Raw genomic sequence first — 16,299 nt, 5'->3', positions numbered from 1 at the left:
ATAAACAAAACGACAACACCAAGTTTTGACTTGATAGTTCCAAAACCCATGTGGAACACAACTATTTACACCTTGTTTCGAACAGTAAGCACGGAAAATATGAAACAAACCTCGCTTCGCATAGAAAGTCGCAAACCCATGTGGAACCTCGATTAGCATGGAAAGTGTATTTGTGGACACAGTGGGTTCCGCCCCTCTGCGAGGGGTTCCACTTCGAAGGATATAACCTAACAAATCTATTTCTGGTTTAAACCTCGCTTTGCGTGGAAAGTCGCAAACCCATGTGCAACCTTGCTTCGCTTGGAAAATCGCAAACCCATGTGGAACCTCGCTTTGCATGAAAAGTGTATGCGTGGACACAGTGGGTTCCGCCCCCCTGCGGGGGGCTCCACTACCAAAAAACTAGACACATAGGTTCGGATTGAACCTCGCTTTGCGTGGAGTCGCAAACCCATGTGCAACCTTGCTTCGTGTGGAAAATCGCAAACCCATGTGGAACCTCGCTTTGCATGAAAAGTGTATGCGTGAACACAGTGGGTTCCGCCCCCCTACGGGGGGCTCCACTTCGAAGGATATAACCTAACTTAAATCTATTTCTGGTTTAAAATTGAAAGATGCATTTGTAGAAACATATGTAGATACAGATTTTCACAATTGTCAGTATTTTTGTTTTTAACTATGGAATCATTCAAAATTCACATGTACGACACAATTATAGTCCTCGTTTCAAGCCATAAGCACGAGGGATGTGGGGTAAACTTTGCTTTACAGGAAAAGTCGAAAACTATCAAACAAAACAAAAGCTCTCGTTTCGTAAATTATGGGTCAAATAACCGTGTCGATCAAATATACTTGTCGATCATGTAAACTGTACATCAAATAACCGTGTCGGTAAAATATACTTGTCGGTCATGTGAACTGTAGGTCAAATAACTGTGTCGGTTAAATATACTTGTCGGTCATTTGAACTGTAGGTCAAATAACCGTGTCAGTCAAGTGTATTGTCGACTGTTACGTCCCGGTTACAAAATAATAGAAAATTACAATACCGAGATAGGTAACTTAATTATTTTATTCTAATGCCTCCCGTATTTTTCAGTCACCCTGCATTCACCGGGTTTACTGGGGATGAGGGAGATTATGATCTATTATCAAATTTAAAATTATATTCCAAATGAGAATAAACAGAATAAAAAGATAAAATAAAATAATGTAGTATAACTAAATGATTAGATTACATAAGAAAACGCAATTGATCATAAAGTAATGCCGAAAGAATTAATAAAATTAAAATAATCAATATTAATATAAATATTATTAACTCAATCATTTCATTTATTAATAAACGATAATAATCAAATAATGATAATGAACTCAAATAATAGGATAATTAATAATTATAAATCGAAGTAATAATTATAAATTATAGTAATAATTATGAATCGTACAATATAATTATATCAAGTAAAGTAATAATGACAAAATTATGTTAAATAATTCAATGGAAATTAAATTAATGACATTAATTATAATAATTATATGATAGAAAAAGGATTAAAATAATTTTAACTCACCTAGTTTCTAATTATCCCTTACTTACTAGGAGAATATATAATATTCTTCCTTCCTTCTAGATCTGTCAGAAGTATTGCTCGAAATTCAAAGATCCCACAGTGTGAATTTTCCAATGGATAATGGATTTCAATATTCGGCGGTAAAGAGTGGTTCTCAGTAAAATTTCTCGTAGAACTTTCCAATTAACTATACATTTATATTGTATAGAATAAAAGTGTATAAGTAGTTACAATCAAGTCAGTGAATAATGCAGTGAACAATCAACGAAAATCAGAGTACGTCTTGACTGTAAGCCGGAGAAAAAACTTCTGGTCCTCCGTGACAATGCCGGTAGACGCTGGTCCTCCTTAGTACGATTTGGTGGGGGATTAGATAATGTAAATTTCGTCATCTTCTTTGTCCGTTGGAATATCGATCGGCCAGAGCTTGGTATGCGGATGTTATGTTTAGCTGATTAGCGAGAGCAAGTCGCCGTGTGAAATATATGAACGAATCCTCTTAATAATATTACAATTCTATTGCAGGCTTAGTTCCTCTTTCCAAATTTGGCTATGTACAATTTTGAATTTTGCTCTTATTACCTAATTTCGATATTACTTAAGTGGAATATTTAATTAACCGAAAATTTACAAATGATGTCATAACGAGGGAATGACGACGGTCGTTATCTATAGTTATGATTTACATTCCATAATAGATAAAAGCGCTCGAATCTTAAAGGCGTTTCAATATCGCTCCCTTGTACAATGCATTATTCGTTGATGAACTTATAATTCTTTTTATATAAGTATCCTTATAAAATTAATACTATAACTCTAATAAATTTGGTTAAAATAATTATTTAAAATAATTAATTAAAATATAATTAAAATTAATTAAAATATAACTAAGGATAAATGTAATTATGATGTTAATGCTAACAAAAGATGATATTTCCTTCAATCTTGCTCTTTTGTAATTAGATGGAATTGCACAAATTTTAATAAAGTAAAGAAGGAATCCACTTATATGGTAAAAGAAGAAAATTATTGGTCGGGACGTCACACGACCAAATGGTGTCGGTCAAGTAAATTGTCGGTCAAATGATTGTCGACTAATTAAATACGACCCATCTTATGTCCCCCTCGAAACCATACAACTTTTATCTGAAACATTTTTTCGTATCTTTTAGACTTTACGAGATATTTCGATGGCAAAGTTAAAATGGAACACCCTGTATATGAAGTACATAAAATTGTGTTCTTCATGTACTTCATATGTGCTTACAAAATAGTGTCCTGTTGTCATAGATTATGACAAATCTTCACATAATTTTATAACTCTGCAACTCCTAACAGAGGAAATTATAGTTTACTACACATGTTTGCAATAACTAATAAATTGTTTGAATTTTGAGATTATAACATTAATGTTATGCAATATTAAGGGAGTTTACATATAAGAATATAGATATTTACCTGCACACTTCTGGCTCTATTGCAATTATGTTAGGTTCATTTTCCTTATTACAAATTATATCTTTATTAGAATTTTCATTTATTAAATTTTTGTAAAATGCGCGGTTAAATGCAGGAAGTAAAAATGGATTATATATAAAATAATATTCAGATGTTCAAATAAAATTTTTATTATTTCAAAATAACAAATTTAAAATAACAAATATTAAGTAAACTTGATAAGTAAACGAATATTGTAAAATATTTCAAATGTAAGTATTAAAATTCATTTATCAGGCATTTATTTGTAAGTTTGAATTGTTTTCTATATTATTAAATAATTGTGTGTTTATTTTTTGTTCTGATAATTTTTTTGAAATACATTGTTATAATTTACATCGTTTATTTTACTTATCTCCAATTTCATTTGTTTATGTATTAATAAATAATATGCAATAGTCTGCATTATGTTTATTTCTTAATAGACATTTTTTCATGACATAAAAATTATATATACCTGTATTTCCTAATTCTTTCTGTTTATTATCATATGATTTTAATTCACTCTTTTTTTGAATTTCATGATTATTATTTTTCTTTCACCTTTTTGTAAAACGATATCATAGCACATATTACTTTTATCCTTCATCTTCATTTCTACAGTTGTTTCATTTCTATTGTTCTTATTCCTATTTTCACAATTGTTTTGCAAGATATACGTTTTATTAGCTGCATAAGTAATAATAATGTTACATGCATACAATCATACATTAAAAGTTTAAAAAATATTTTAAATATAATAATGTAACTTACATGTGTGTGGTTTATCTTGCGGAGCATCATATAATTTAATATTTTTGTTTTCTTTCATTATGTAGTCATTCATTCTTTCACTGTCATTATTATGCAAATAAATGTCTGAATTTATTTTATTTTCTTCTATCTTTCCTATTTCTACTTTTATTTCACTTTTGTTAGTTTCACAGTTGTTAAATATTTCAATTTCATCTCTTTCTCTCTTTTTATGATTTGATTCTAACTTATTTTTTATAACTGCAATTAACAATTTTGAAATATTATAGTGTATTATTAATAATTTTAATAATAATAATTTTGACATGATAATTAACAATCAAAAGATTTTAATGGAAGTAAAAGAAAAATATATTTTAAAATATATATTAATATAATGATGTAATAATTAAATTTCAAATTCTCTACAAGCATTCAGTAATCAGTATATAAAATAAAAATATAGATTTTATAATAAGATTAGAAATTAAAAAGATACCTTTTATTTGAAATTTATTTAATACTTTTTCTCCTATTATAATTGGAAGCTTCCTCTTTTTAAAATACGTTTCACCTAATTTACAAAAAAATATATTAGAATTATATAATAATGTTGCATATTAGATAACTGTCATAAATTTCAAAAATTAAAAACTAAAAATATTTTTGAATTATTTCTTTCAATACAGTTTAAATTACTTTTGCTTTGAGCTTCACATTAATCATAATCTACAATTTTAGTTATTGATCTTCTTGGATATCAAAGTCAATATTAAAATTAAAGCGAAAGCCATTCAAACTATGTTTATTTAAAAAAAACAAATAATTATCATATTTTTTATATACTTTAAATATATTTTATTTTCTTACCCATTCTTTTATTAAATTTTCTTACATTAATGTAAGGTATTTTCATATTTAAATTATTTGCAATATTTTCAAGTACAACTTGATTTACTAAAAAAATAGAAATATTGATAATATTTATAATATTAAGATGTTATATATTTTGACATATAAAAAGATTATAAAAATCGTGTAAAAATAATTATATTTAAATTAAAATACCATGTTTAGCTAATATAATATCTGTTCTCTTTCATTGTGCACATACAATAATTTTGATTTCTCTTTATTAATAAGTAATGTAGGTTTTTCATTTTTCTTAAGAAATAATATTTTTATTCAATAAATTTATAATTGAATGCACTGTGCACATCAAACGTTACCACACATATTTGACTAAAATATATCAAAAACATACTATAAGTGTCTTGATTTATAAAATATTCGATAATACTGAAAGAGAGTTCCTTCCTCTCTGATTTTGGTGAAACTTCACAATATTGTATATTTTTCTGCGTAGAATACGAATCTGTATGCTAAAGTCGCTTTCAAGTAGAAAAAAATTACAAGTTGTTAAGAAGTGACCGTTGTGGGGTTAGGTCTATATTTGTAAAATTCCACATGAATTTGCAACTTTCCACGCGAAGCGAGATCCATCCCCATTACCCAGTGCTTTCAATGCGAAACAAGGTCTATATTTGCAAAATTCCACATGGGTTTGCAACTTTTCATGCGAAACGAGGTCCATCCCACACGATATGATAGATTTTCTTACTCCACAACAGTCACTTTTTAACAATTCGTAATTTTTTTTACTTGAGAGCGACGATTTTAACTTACTAGAATCGTGTTTAACAAAAATACACAATATTATGAAGTTTCAGTAAAATCGAAGAGGAAGGAACTCTCCTTCAGTATTACCAAATATTCCACATAACCTGTCAAATAATACGAAATATCAAACAATATTGATAACTTTTAATATCGATATATTATTAATCTCTATATTAAAATCATTGCGAATTGTTCGAAATCTAGTCAGACACCTTCATTTAAGATTTCAATAATTGTCTCGTCCAAAGAAAACGGGGCAGTTCAAGGAAAATAGTCGCGCGACAAGCGAGTCGGGGGCCTTTAGCCCGCTCGTCTATGCGACATCCCTGGCGCTCAATTCGAGGCAGCCCGGGAGCGACATATCGAAAAGTCAGCGCAATTCAAAACAACACACGTCCTTCTCGAAAGATCCGATACCAACCAACAAAGAATCCGTTAAAATTCGATCGTTGTTCCGTATATCGAACGGTTCTTAAAATATCTGGATCTTTCGAGAAGGACGCGAGTATATATTGCCGCGGTCGTCGAGCACCCTCGCTCTTGTCGAAAAGTCTCCGGCGCGCTTACATCGTACATCGTATCTTCAAAATTTAATCCGTTGCTCGCGGAATTTAAAGTCGACGTATCGTTGTAGCGATCTCATCCGTTGCTCGCGGAATAAAGATCCGTTCATTAGTTATTCGCGCAAAATAATTAAATCTCTTGTTTTGTATATAAAGTGTATGATATTTTTGTACTGTGAGTTGTGGATTATAATAAAAATAGGCGAAACTGTACATTAAACATAGCTCAATAAGAAGACTTATCGCTTTCCTCCGACGGGCAAATTTTCTTACGCGCCGCGCTCATTTCCCGGTCATTGCTCTTGCTCTATCACAAACACGAATGACAATAGATATTACATTTTAGTACAATTAAACATTGAGCGTTTAGTAAATATATTAAGAGCCACAGTCACATCAAATAATAAAACAGTAACGCAGCAATAAGGCCGGATCTACAATAAACGTAGTAAAACCTTAAGCCATAAAAAATTAATCAATCATATTCGATTATTGCTCTCACATTTAATTGTGATTGATCAATTTCTTACAGCTTAAAGCTTACTACACTTATTGTAAATTGTAGATTCGGCCTATAAGTGAATAAAAACTGTTGATTTGCTTACTGTTTACGTCTTACTGCTTACATTTTTGTATGTGTCACTGGCCTAAAGCTTGTATCAGATTATGCATTAAAGATTAAAATTGAAAATTAAAATTTGAAATTTGACCAATCAAGATAAAGAAATAGCTTTTTTGTTTTGATTAGTCAAATTTCAATTTTTAAGCTTCAATATTCAATGCATAGTTTAATACAGACTTAATATGATTGATTTGAATAATATTCAATTTGTTCTTATTTTCAAGATTATCTTAAAGCTGTGTTCGTCTTAACGCTAAAGTTGAAAAACGATGCTGAAAACATTTGATTGACTATATAGAACTAAGAAATTTATGCTACGATTAATTAATCAAATACTTTCAGCGCTTTTAACGAAAAAGAACGCAGCCTAAATATGATCTCAAGATGTGCTAAATAATCATTGCGCTATATGTTTATTAGAATATGGAACACACCTAACATGATCTTAAATTGGAAACATACTTAAGGTGACCTTAAATATAAAATAGGAAGTTGATAACATAATATAAAATTCTAATTAAATATGCAATTTTATTTTAGAAGAATAATTTTTTAAATAATTATTTACTTAAAAGAAATAGAAAATTATTTAATTATTCATTTTATTTTTTCTATATATACAGGGTGTCCTAGACCACCCGTACACCCCTTTTCTTTCAAAAACTAAGCATTTTAGAGAAATACGTTTTCGACAAAAATTGTATGGTTTTGAGGGGAACATAAGATGGTGAGTAGGTATACTAGGCCGGTTCTAACCCAGGTCCTCTCAGGGGGGGTGAGGCGCGAGGGGATCTCAGCGGCGCGGGGGAATGACGTCACGCGGGACGAAGGGGATTTCGTAGGCGCGGGGGCTGCGGGGCGGGGCGGGGGACGTTTGTGTTGGATGTTTTATGACAAGTATAAACAATCATAAACCGATGTTCGGCTGCTTTGTACCCTTGCAGCGCGTGTGAGAGAGAACGATAATATCGCGTGCGAAAAAAATGCGTACGAGAGAGAACGATAGCGAGACTTATAATTAGCGCAAAGAATGGGAAAAGGGTAGTGCAAGGGAGAGGTGCGTAAATAATTATACATTTTTCTTTTTGAAATATAATTTCGGTGGCGCGGGGAATGACGTCACGCGCGAGGAAGGGAGTCTGCGAGGAGAAGGGGGATCCGCGGAAAGAAGACGGTGGTGTGAGAAGGATAGCGCTACGTGTGGGAAAAGGACAGCGCTACATGTGGGAAAAGGATAGCGCTAAGTGTGTGAAGAGGACAGTGCGACAAGGATGACATCAACGTGCGACAAGGATGGTGCAATGTAAGATGGCGTGAGAAGGACGACGCAAAGGTAAGTGAGCGACGAGCATAGAAAGAGAGAAAACGACAATAGCGCGAGAACAACGCGTGCGAGAGAGAACGATATTGCAAGAATAACGCGAGTGAGAGAGAGAGAACGATAGCGCGTACGAAAGAGAGAACGATAATAGCGCGAGAACAACGCGTGCGAGAGAGAACGATATCGCTATACTTACAACTAGCGCAAGAGAGACGCAAGGGATGGGAGCGCAAGGAGAGGCGCGTAAATAATTGCAATTTTTTTTTTCGTTACAATTAAAAATATGTAGAATTTATTTAAATGTGTGTATGAGTATTACAAATTGTGTGTGTGTGTGTGTGTGTGTGTGTGTGTGTGTGTGTACTTAATATTAAAATTTAAAAATTAATAAAATATAGGGAAAGAAAATAAAATGATGAATATAAAATAATGCGGACGGTGCGCCGGGCTGTAAGGGGGAGGCAGCTCCTGAAACAGGAAAAACGCTACATTAATTTTATCTTAATTAAAATAAAAAAAATAAAAAAAAAACTAATTTAAAAATTTTAAAAAGAAATATGTACCTTAGCCCCCTGGAACTGCAGAGCCGTACCAGTATTCCAGTAACCGTCTTCTTCTTTCCTCTCCCAGTCTTCTTTGTATTTCCCGTATTCTCTCCTCTTCGATTATTCTGTTCTCTTCGTATCTTATAACCGATAGTTCGCAGATTTCGTCAAATAGGGACTCCATCCCGAAGAGCAGCCGCAGATTAAAAATGTCGAGATATCTCCACGATCCATTTACATCATTATCCTGGCGACTCTCCGGGGTGTCGCCCCATTCCTCCGCGAGATCGTGTCGCGCGTTCCAGCGCTCCGCCCGCACGTTGCGTCGATGCTGTATGTTGATGAACCCGGGAATTTTGACATCATCGGGGTACTATAAAATAATATATATTAAAAATCCACATACACATACGCACAATTGTTTTCACAAAAACACTACCTACCTTCCAGACAAATACCACTTTTAGTATCACAGAAAATAAGAGCTCTACAAAACTCCTCTTCCAAAATGAAAAATGAAAAATAGAATCCATCTTATTTGCAGCGTAAGAAATAATCACACACGGAAAAAGAAATACCACGGTTAAACTCGCTGACGCTCTCCTTTCGGACAATACACGACTGAGATTGAAATCGAATGTTACTCTCCGCTGTAGGAATTATAAAGGTCTCAAAACTGGAAGGGTTACACTAGTGTACGAATATTTTTTACACCCACTGTATATATTAACCATTCATGATCCTTTCATGGTCTTTTTCTACGCTCGGTATAAACAATATGAACAGTATTCCTATGAAGAGAAATGGATCTTGGAACCTTCCTTCTTTTTATGTTTTCTGTTTATGATACCAATATTCGACTGCTTTACACCCTTGCCGCGCGTGTGAGAGAGAACGCGTACAAGAGAGAACGATAGCGAGACTTATAATTAATGCGAGAGCACGCAAAGGATTGGAGCGCAAGGGAAAGGCGTGTAAATAATTGCAATTTTTTTTGTTACAATTAAAAATATATAATTTATTTAAATGTGTGAGTTTAATAAAAAAAAGTATACAATATAAAAGAAAAAATAATATATAAAATAGGCCGTCGGGCTATGTGGGGAAGCCGTTTCTGAAAACAGAAGAAAACATATGCATTTCATTAGTTTAAATTATTTAATAATTTATTTTAAGATACTTTTGATATATCATATAATAAATTAAAAGATACTTACAATGTTATCCATGACTCATCTATTTTAATTTGTGCAAATAGGGCACATGTTGCAGGGCAATATTTGATTCAAACATTTTTTTGCACCCTTTGCATGACATATTATCCATATTGCTACAACCTATGGTTCTATGTTCCCGAACAGAACTAGTTTCTTCAAACTGATACGGGTCTTCTAGAAAGCATTCGGTACAATATTTCGATCCATTTTCCATATAGTAATAAGAAATGCAACATATCTTTGTTGCTTCGTTTAATGTTATTATTTCAGGTATGCTTAAATTTCGCTGTTTCTTTTGTAACTTTTCATCAAGAATATCGTCACTATTGTCACTATCGTAATCACTGTCCTTCGCCAAGGGTTCTATTTCTATATTATTGAACTTGTAAATTTCTATTTCCCTTTTTAATAATAAATTGCAGATTATAATTTAAACATTAATTGCATACATGTGCTATGATAATTACGTTCAGATTATTTTCTAATGCAAAGTATATAAAATGTTTTATCAAATATACTACAATGATCAAATTGTGTATGTGTAGGTGACAGAACAAGAATTAATAGACTTAGTGGCAAATAACATGATGATGATCAATACAAACTTCATGCTGAAGTGATATTTCTGAATGCTTTTCCACGTACAAATTCAGGAAAGAATTAAAAGTTATGGCTAAGAAATTAATTTCAGAGCAAAAGGATAAATTATATTTTTTATAATTATTATAATATTGAATTATAATTTAATATTTTCCATATAACTGTGGGCATATATAAAACTTAAACATATATTGTTAGAAATTTCTTTCAAGTTATTAATAAATCATACACATTTAAAGACAATGGAAAATGGAATGTATATGTATATATAAATATATACACATATAAATAAAATTAATAAAATCTACATATGCACGTCTATTTTCAAATCTTTTTCCTTTATGTATTTTTTTTTTATAATATAAATGTATATCTCTTCTATACGAAATGATAATTATAATGATCAGTTTTATTATCGAGAAATATATGTTATGCCATTGATTCTTATTTTCATTTAAATTTAAAATAAAAGCGTTCTTATAATTCAAATGTAACTTCATTTTAATATTTCAGAGTAATAATGTTGATCATGTTTCATACGAATCGTTATGGTATAAGAAGTATTTTTACAGAAAGACTTAATATATGTTGCATTGCGATGTTAGCAGCTTATATCCGTAACTGTACCATGCATACTACCGATTCTTTCAATTAATTACTATGCTTCTGTAAGTTATACTGGGATACCTGAGATAATTTTGGCGATATACATAATTTAACATATTTCTAACCATTTCTCTTTGCAACAAAAACACAATGCAAAAATTCCTAGTAAATAATAGTTGCTGTTTTCGAATTATAAATATTATTATTTGTATATTTTAAAACAAATAAATTTCTGTTTGCAGAAATATTTGTTACTTAAATTAAACTATAAAATTGAAAATCATTTATGTATTGGGAAAAATAATTAGTTAATTAATCTATATATGTTCAAAAACTATATAAAAATCCTAATTTAACTATAATAAATTTTGTCGAAATATATTTGTTGAATATGTATAAATCTTTGTTTCATTAAATTGCAATTCTCTCTATATCTACAATTAATATATCTTAAATTTATATTTGATCAAAATAAATGCACATAGGCGAAAGTAAAATAAGTAACATAAAATTAAAACATATAAGTAGATAAAAATAATATAATATATAATATAAGAACGACCAGAAATGTAAAACTTACTGCTCGCATATGTGTTAAATTAAAATTAAAATTTGAATGGTGTAGACTTCATTGCCGGAGCGTTTAAAATTAAATAAAATGAATCCATTATATATAAACTCAAGCTACAAATTTTATTTATCTGTTTTGATAATTCCTCATATATTTTGCGAATCTTTATTAATTCTTTTGTAATATTGCATAAATAAATAATAAAAAAAATAAGATAAGATAGCAAAAATGAAAAGAAGAAGTAGAGATATAGTAGATAGAAAGGCAAAAAATTAAGAAAGGAATTCTGCGGATCTATTAAGAATTTTTAATAACTAAATGTGTATTCTTTTACACTGCATTTAAGTACAGTGTATTAAATAAAAAATTGATAGCATTCGATCGATTTGCATTTCGATTTGCATTTCGATTTCGTTGAAAAATTAGTTTCCATTTTTTTTTTATATGTTCCGCTTTATTATATGATGGGCATTAACCATAAGTTTTATAAGCAAAAAAAGGGAATATGAAAATCAATAATCTATCTCTTTAGCACATACATGTATAAATTTTGTCTAATTGAAATAAAAAAGTTCCATATTTATATCAGTCACGTAATATTTTTAAGGAAATCACAAAAATTAATGAAATATAATCAAGCAATTATTGAATATGTCATATTGAAGTGTATACTAATATCATATTCAAAAAATTACATAATTATAAAAAATATATAATAATGAATAATAAATCTTTTATTAAAAATAATTTATAGGCAAAGAAATTTAATTAAAATCATAAAATGCCGGAAAAATTATTACGCTATCCGAATCGTTATGTGGAATATGTAGTTTAGGCAAATACGCTTATTGTTTGACAGAATAGAATGTTGGAATGCGCAGCAATTTCTTTCTAATTAGTTTTTATCTTCTTGCGTTTTACAAAAAAGTATCGTATATATTACTTCAATTTTCTCTCTCTTTTGTTTGATATATTTATTCAAATCTTATCTTCTTAACAATACAAAACAATCACATCTTCTCTCTTAAGCATATAATAAAAGTAGAGGTAATATATTTCTACTGTATGGTACAGTAACTTTATGGAATAATATCTTCCAGTACGTTGATAATAGGACATCGTCAGTATTCACTATAGTGGTTACTACATAATATTGTACCAGTGAGTATAATTTTTAGCATATTAAGTGTATTCATTCGTTACAAAAATTTTTTACAAGCAGTATACAACTAAAAAAAGAAAAGCAAGTCAACATTGTTGTCGACGTGTAAATAGGAACGAGTGATATTTGGTTTTCTCAAGATGCCTCGATTACTAAGGAATTATTCAAAACTTTTTGTTTTGGAGAAACTGAAATAAGGAATGAAATAAGGAATCGTGTTAAGAATGAAATATACAGCTCAGACTTGATAAACGGTTTTTTATTTTTAATTTAGACGCACGCTTCTATTTAAAAACCTATGCAATTTAAATATAATATATTTTTGAATGTTATTAAAGATCGTAAACCTACATTGTATATTTAATATCTTAACAATAAAATATGCATTTTTTAAATTTGTATGATTATATAAAACTATTTTAAAAAATTATGAATTTTAATTTGTTAGTTTTATAATTTTATTAAAAAATTATTATCATAATATGAAATATGTGACAGTGTCTAAACACTATACTTTCTATGCACTAATTTTAAAATCGTAAAAATGCTTCAAATTATGCTTTTTACCAATTATATCCCAATCACTCTTGATTTAATTTTAAGCTATGCAATACTCATTTAAAAGAAGATTCATTTTATTTTAATGAAAATGTATATATTATATCCACTTCACTAATTTAATTTTCGTTTAATTAATTGAGACGACCAAAATAAAATTTATTTAGTGCAATTATTTAGGGTACAGTGCTATTAATCGCTAAATCGATTTTTAATTGAATTCAATGTTTCATACCTAGGATCTAAAATTCAAATATTTCCGGCAAAATGGATGATTCAAAGATAAATGCAAAAACAAATATAATCTTATATAATATTTAAATAGCAAACTATACTGTCAATATGAAGTGAGATATGCACAGAGCATTAAAGATATGAGATGCAAATGTACTAGGTTTATAAAAATTTTATAATTAATTAAAAAAAAATAAACATCTATTATTTTTAGAATTTTACTGTGGAAAATAATGTTTATGGCTGTCGAACGGCTATCGAACGGGTCAGAAACGACTGTGAACGAGACTACGGACTACCAACAGGGCCAAGGACGGCAACAAACGGGTCAAGAACGTCTATCGAACTCCAACGAACGGGCCAGGAACATCTATCGAACGTCTATCGAACGCCAACGAACGGGCCAGGAACGTCTATCGAACGGCTATCGAACGGGTCAGAAACGACTGTGAACGAGGCTACGGACTACTTAGAAGCGACTACCAACAGGGTCAATTACGGCAACAAACGGCTGCGAACAGCTATCGAACGGGGCAGGAACAGCTAACGAACGGCTATCGAACGGGTCAGAAACGGCTGTCGAACGGGGCAGGAACGGCAACTAACAGCTATCGAACGGGTCAGAAACGGCTATCGAACGGCAACTAACAGCTATCGAACGGGTCAGAAACGGCTATCGAACGGCAACTAACAGCTATCGAACGGGTCAGAAACGGCTATCGAACGGCAACTAACAGCTATCGAACGGGTCAGAAACGGCTATCGAACGGAGCAGGAACGGCAACTAACAGCTATCGAACGGCTGTCGAACGGCTACGAACGGTAGCGGACGATACAGAACGGCTATTGAAAAAAAAACGACAAACGGTAGTGAACGGCTCAGAAACGAAGAGCTAAAGAGTGGCAACGAATGATAAAACGCACGGTGATACTCGGGGCACATATCGTTTGATCGACGAATCGAAACAACGATGGATCGACGATCGGGAATAACCGAGGAAGCGAAGAAACAACATAGTTTAGAGAAATGGCAGTACACACACACACACACACACACACACACACACACACACACACACACACACTATTTCCGTTCGATAACCGTTCAACGGTCGTTCATTTCCATTCGACAAACGTTCAATAGCCGTGGCTATTGAAAAATGAACGGTTATGGAATGATATTGAACGACTGTCGAATGACTATTGAACGTTTGTCGAATGGAAATGAACGACCGTTGAACGGTTATCGAACGGAAATAGTGTGTGTGTGTGTGTGTGTGTGTGTGTGTGTGTGTGTGTGTGTACTGCCATTTCTCTAAACTATGTTGTTTCTTCGCTTCCTCGGTTATTCCCGATCGTCGATCCATCGTTGTTTCGATTCGTCGATCAAACGATATGTGCCCCGAGTATCACCGTGCGTTTTATCATTCGTTGCCACTCTTTAGCTCTTCGTTTCTGAGCCGTTCACTACCGTTTGTCGTTTTTTTTTCAATAGCCGTTCTGTATCGTCCGCTACCGTTCGTAGCCGTTCGACAGCCGTTCGATAGCTGTTAGTTGCCGTTCCTGCTCCGTTCGATAGCCGTTTCTGACCCGTTCGATAGCTGTTAGTTGCCGTTCGATAGCCGTTTCTGACCCGTTCGATAGCTGTTAGTTGCCGTTCGATAGCCGTTTCTGACCCGTTCGATAGCTGTTAGTTGCCGTTCGATAGCCGTTTCTGACCCGTTCGATAGCTGTTAGTTGCCGTTCCTGCCCCGTTCGACAGCCGTTTCTGACCCGTTCGATAGCCGTTCGTTAGCTGTTCCTGCCCCGTTCGATAGCTGTTCGCAGCCGTTTGTTGCCGTAATTGACCCTGTTGGTAGTCGCTTCTAAGTAGTCCGTAGCCTCGTTCACAGTCGTTTCTGACCCGTTCGATAGCCGTTCGATAGACGTTCCTGGCCCGTTCGTTGGCGTTCGATAGACGTTCGATAGATGTTCCTGGCCCGTTCGTTGGAGTTCGATAGACGTTCTTGACCCGTTTGTTGCCGTCCTTGGCCCTGTTGGTAGTCCGTAGTCTCGTTCACAGTCGTTTCTGACCCGTTCGATAGCCGTTCGACAGCCATAAACATTATTTTCCACAGTAAAATTCTAAAAATAATAGATGTTTATTTTTTTTTAATTAATTATAAAATTTTTATAAACCTAGTACATTTGCATCTCATATCTTTAATGCTCTGTGCATATCTCACTTCATATTGACAGTATAGTTTGCTATTTAAATATTATATAAGATTATATTTGTTTTTGCATTTATCTTTGAATCATCCATTTTGCCGGAAATATTTGAATTTTAGATCCTAGGTATGAAACATTGAATTCAATTAAAAATCGATTTAGCGATTAATAGCACTGTACCCTAAATAATTGCACTAAATAAATTTTATTTTGGTCGTCTCAATTAATTAAACGAAAATTAAATTAGTGAAGTGGATATAATATATACATTTTCATTAAAATAAAATGAATCTTCTTTTAAATGAGTATTGCATAGCTTAAAATTAAATCAAGAGTGATTGGGATATAATTGGTAAAAAGCATAATTTGAAGCATTTTTACGATTTTAAAATTAGTGCATAGAAAGTATAGTGTTTAGACACTGTCACATATTTCATATTATGATAATAATTTTTTAATAAAATTATAAAACTAACAAATTAAAATTCATAATTTTTTAAAATAGTTTTATATAATCATACAAATTTAAAAAATGCATATTTTATTGTTAAGATATTAAATATACAATGTAGGTTTACGATCTTTAATAACATTCAAAAATATATT

General features: G+C 31.7%; 2 long non-coding RNA genes across 2 annotated transcripts; both read right to left on the bottom strand.

Annotated features, from left to right (window-relative positions):
- Positions 1–3,533: 3,533 nt before the first annotated feature.
- LOC145963634 (uncharacterized) lies at positions 3,534–6,397 on the bottom strand. Its single transcript, XR_014436218.1, has 4 exons — positions 6,261–6,397; positions 4,303–4,377; positions 3,825–4,064; positions 3,534–3,740 (listed from the first exon to the last, which is right to left on the bottom strand). It is a non-coding gene; the product is annotated as an uncharacterized LOC145963634 (long non-coding RNA).
- Positions 6,398–7,573: 1,176 nt separating this feature from the next.
- LOC145963866 (uncharacterized) lies at positions 7,574–11,209 on the bottom strand. Its single transcript, XR_014436270.1, has 3 exons — positions 9,752–11,209; positions 8,553–9,648; positions 7,574–8,457 (listed from the first exon to the last, which is right to left on the bottom strand). It is a non-coding gene; the product is annotated as an uncharacterized LOC145963866 (long non-coding RNA).
- Between the last annotated feature and the right edge of the window lie 5,090 nt (positions 11,210–16,299).

Source organism: Camponotus vicinus, unplaced genomic scaffold (genome assembly GCF_025532165.1).
Source record: "Camponotus vicinus isolate PSW18456_S1 unplaced genomic scaffold, iyCamVici1.0 SCAF_13, whole genome shotgun sequence".
NCBI classification, from domain to species: domain Eukaryota; kingdom Metazoa; phylum Arthropoda; class Insecta; order Hymenoptera; family Formicidae; genus Camponotus; species Camponotus vicinus.
Note: the sequence above shows the minus strand (reverse complement) of the source record. Positions and strands in the feature narration are given on the sequence as shown.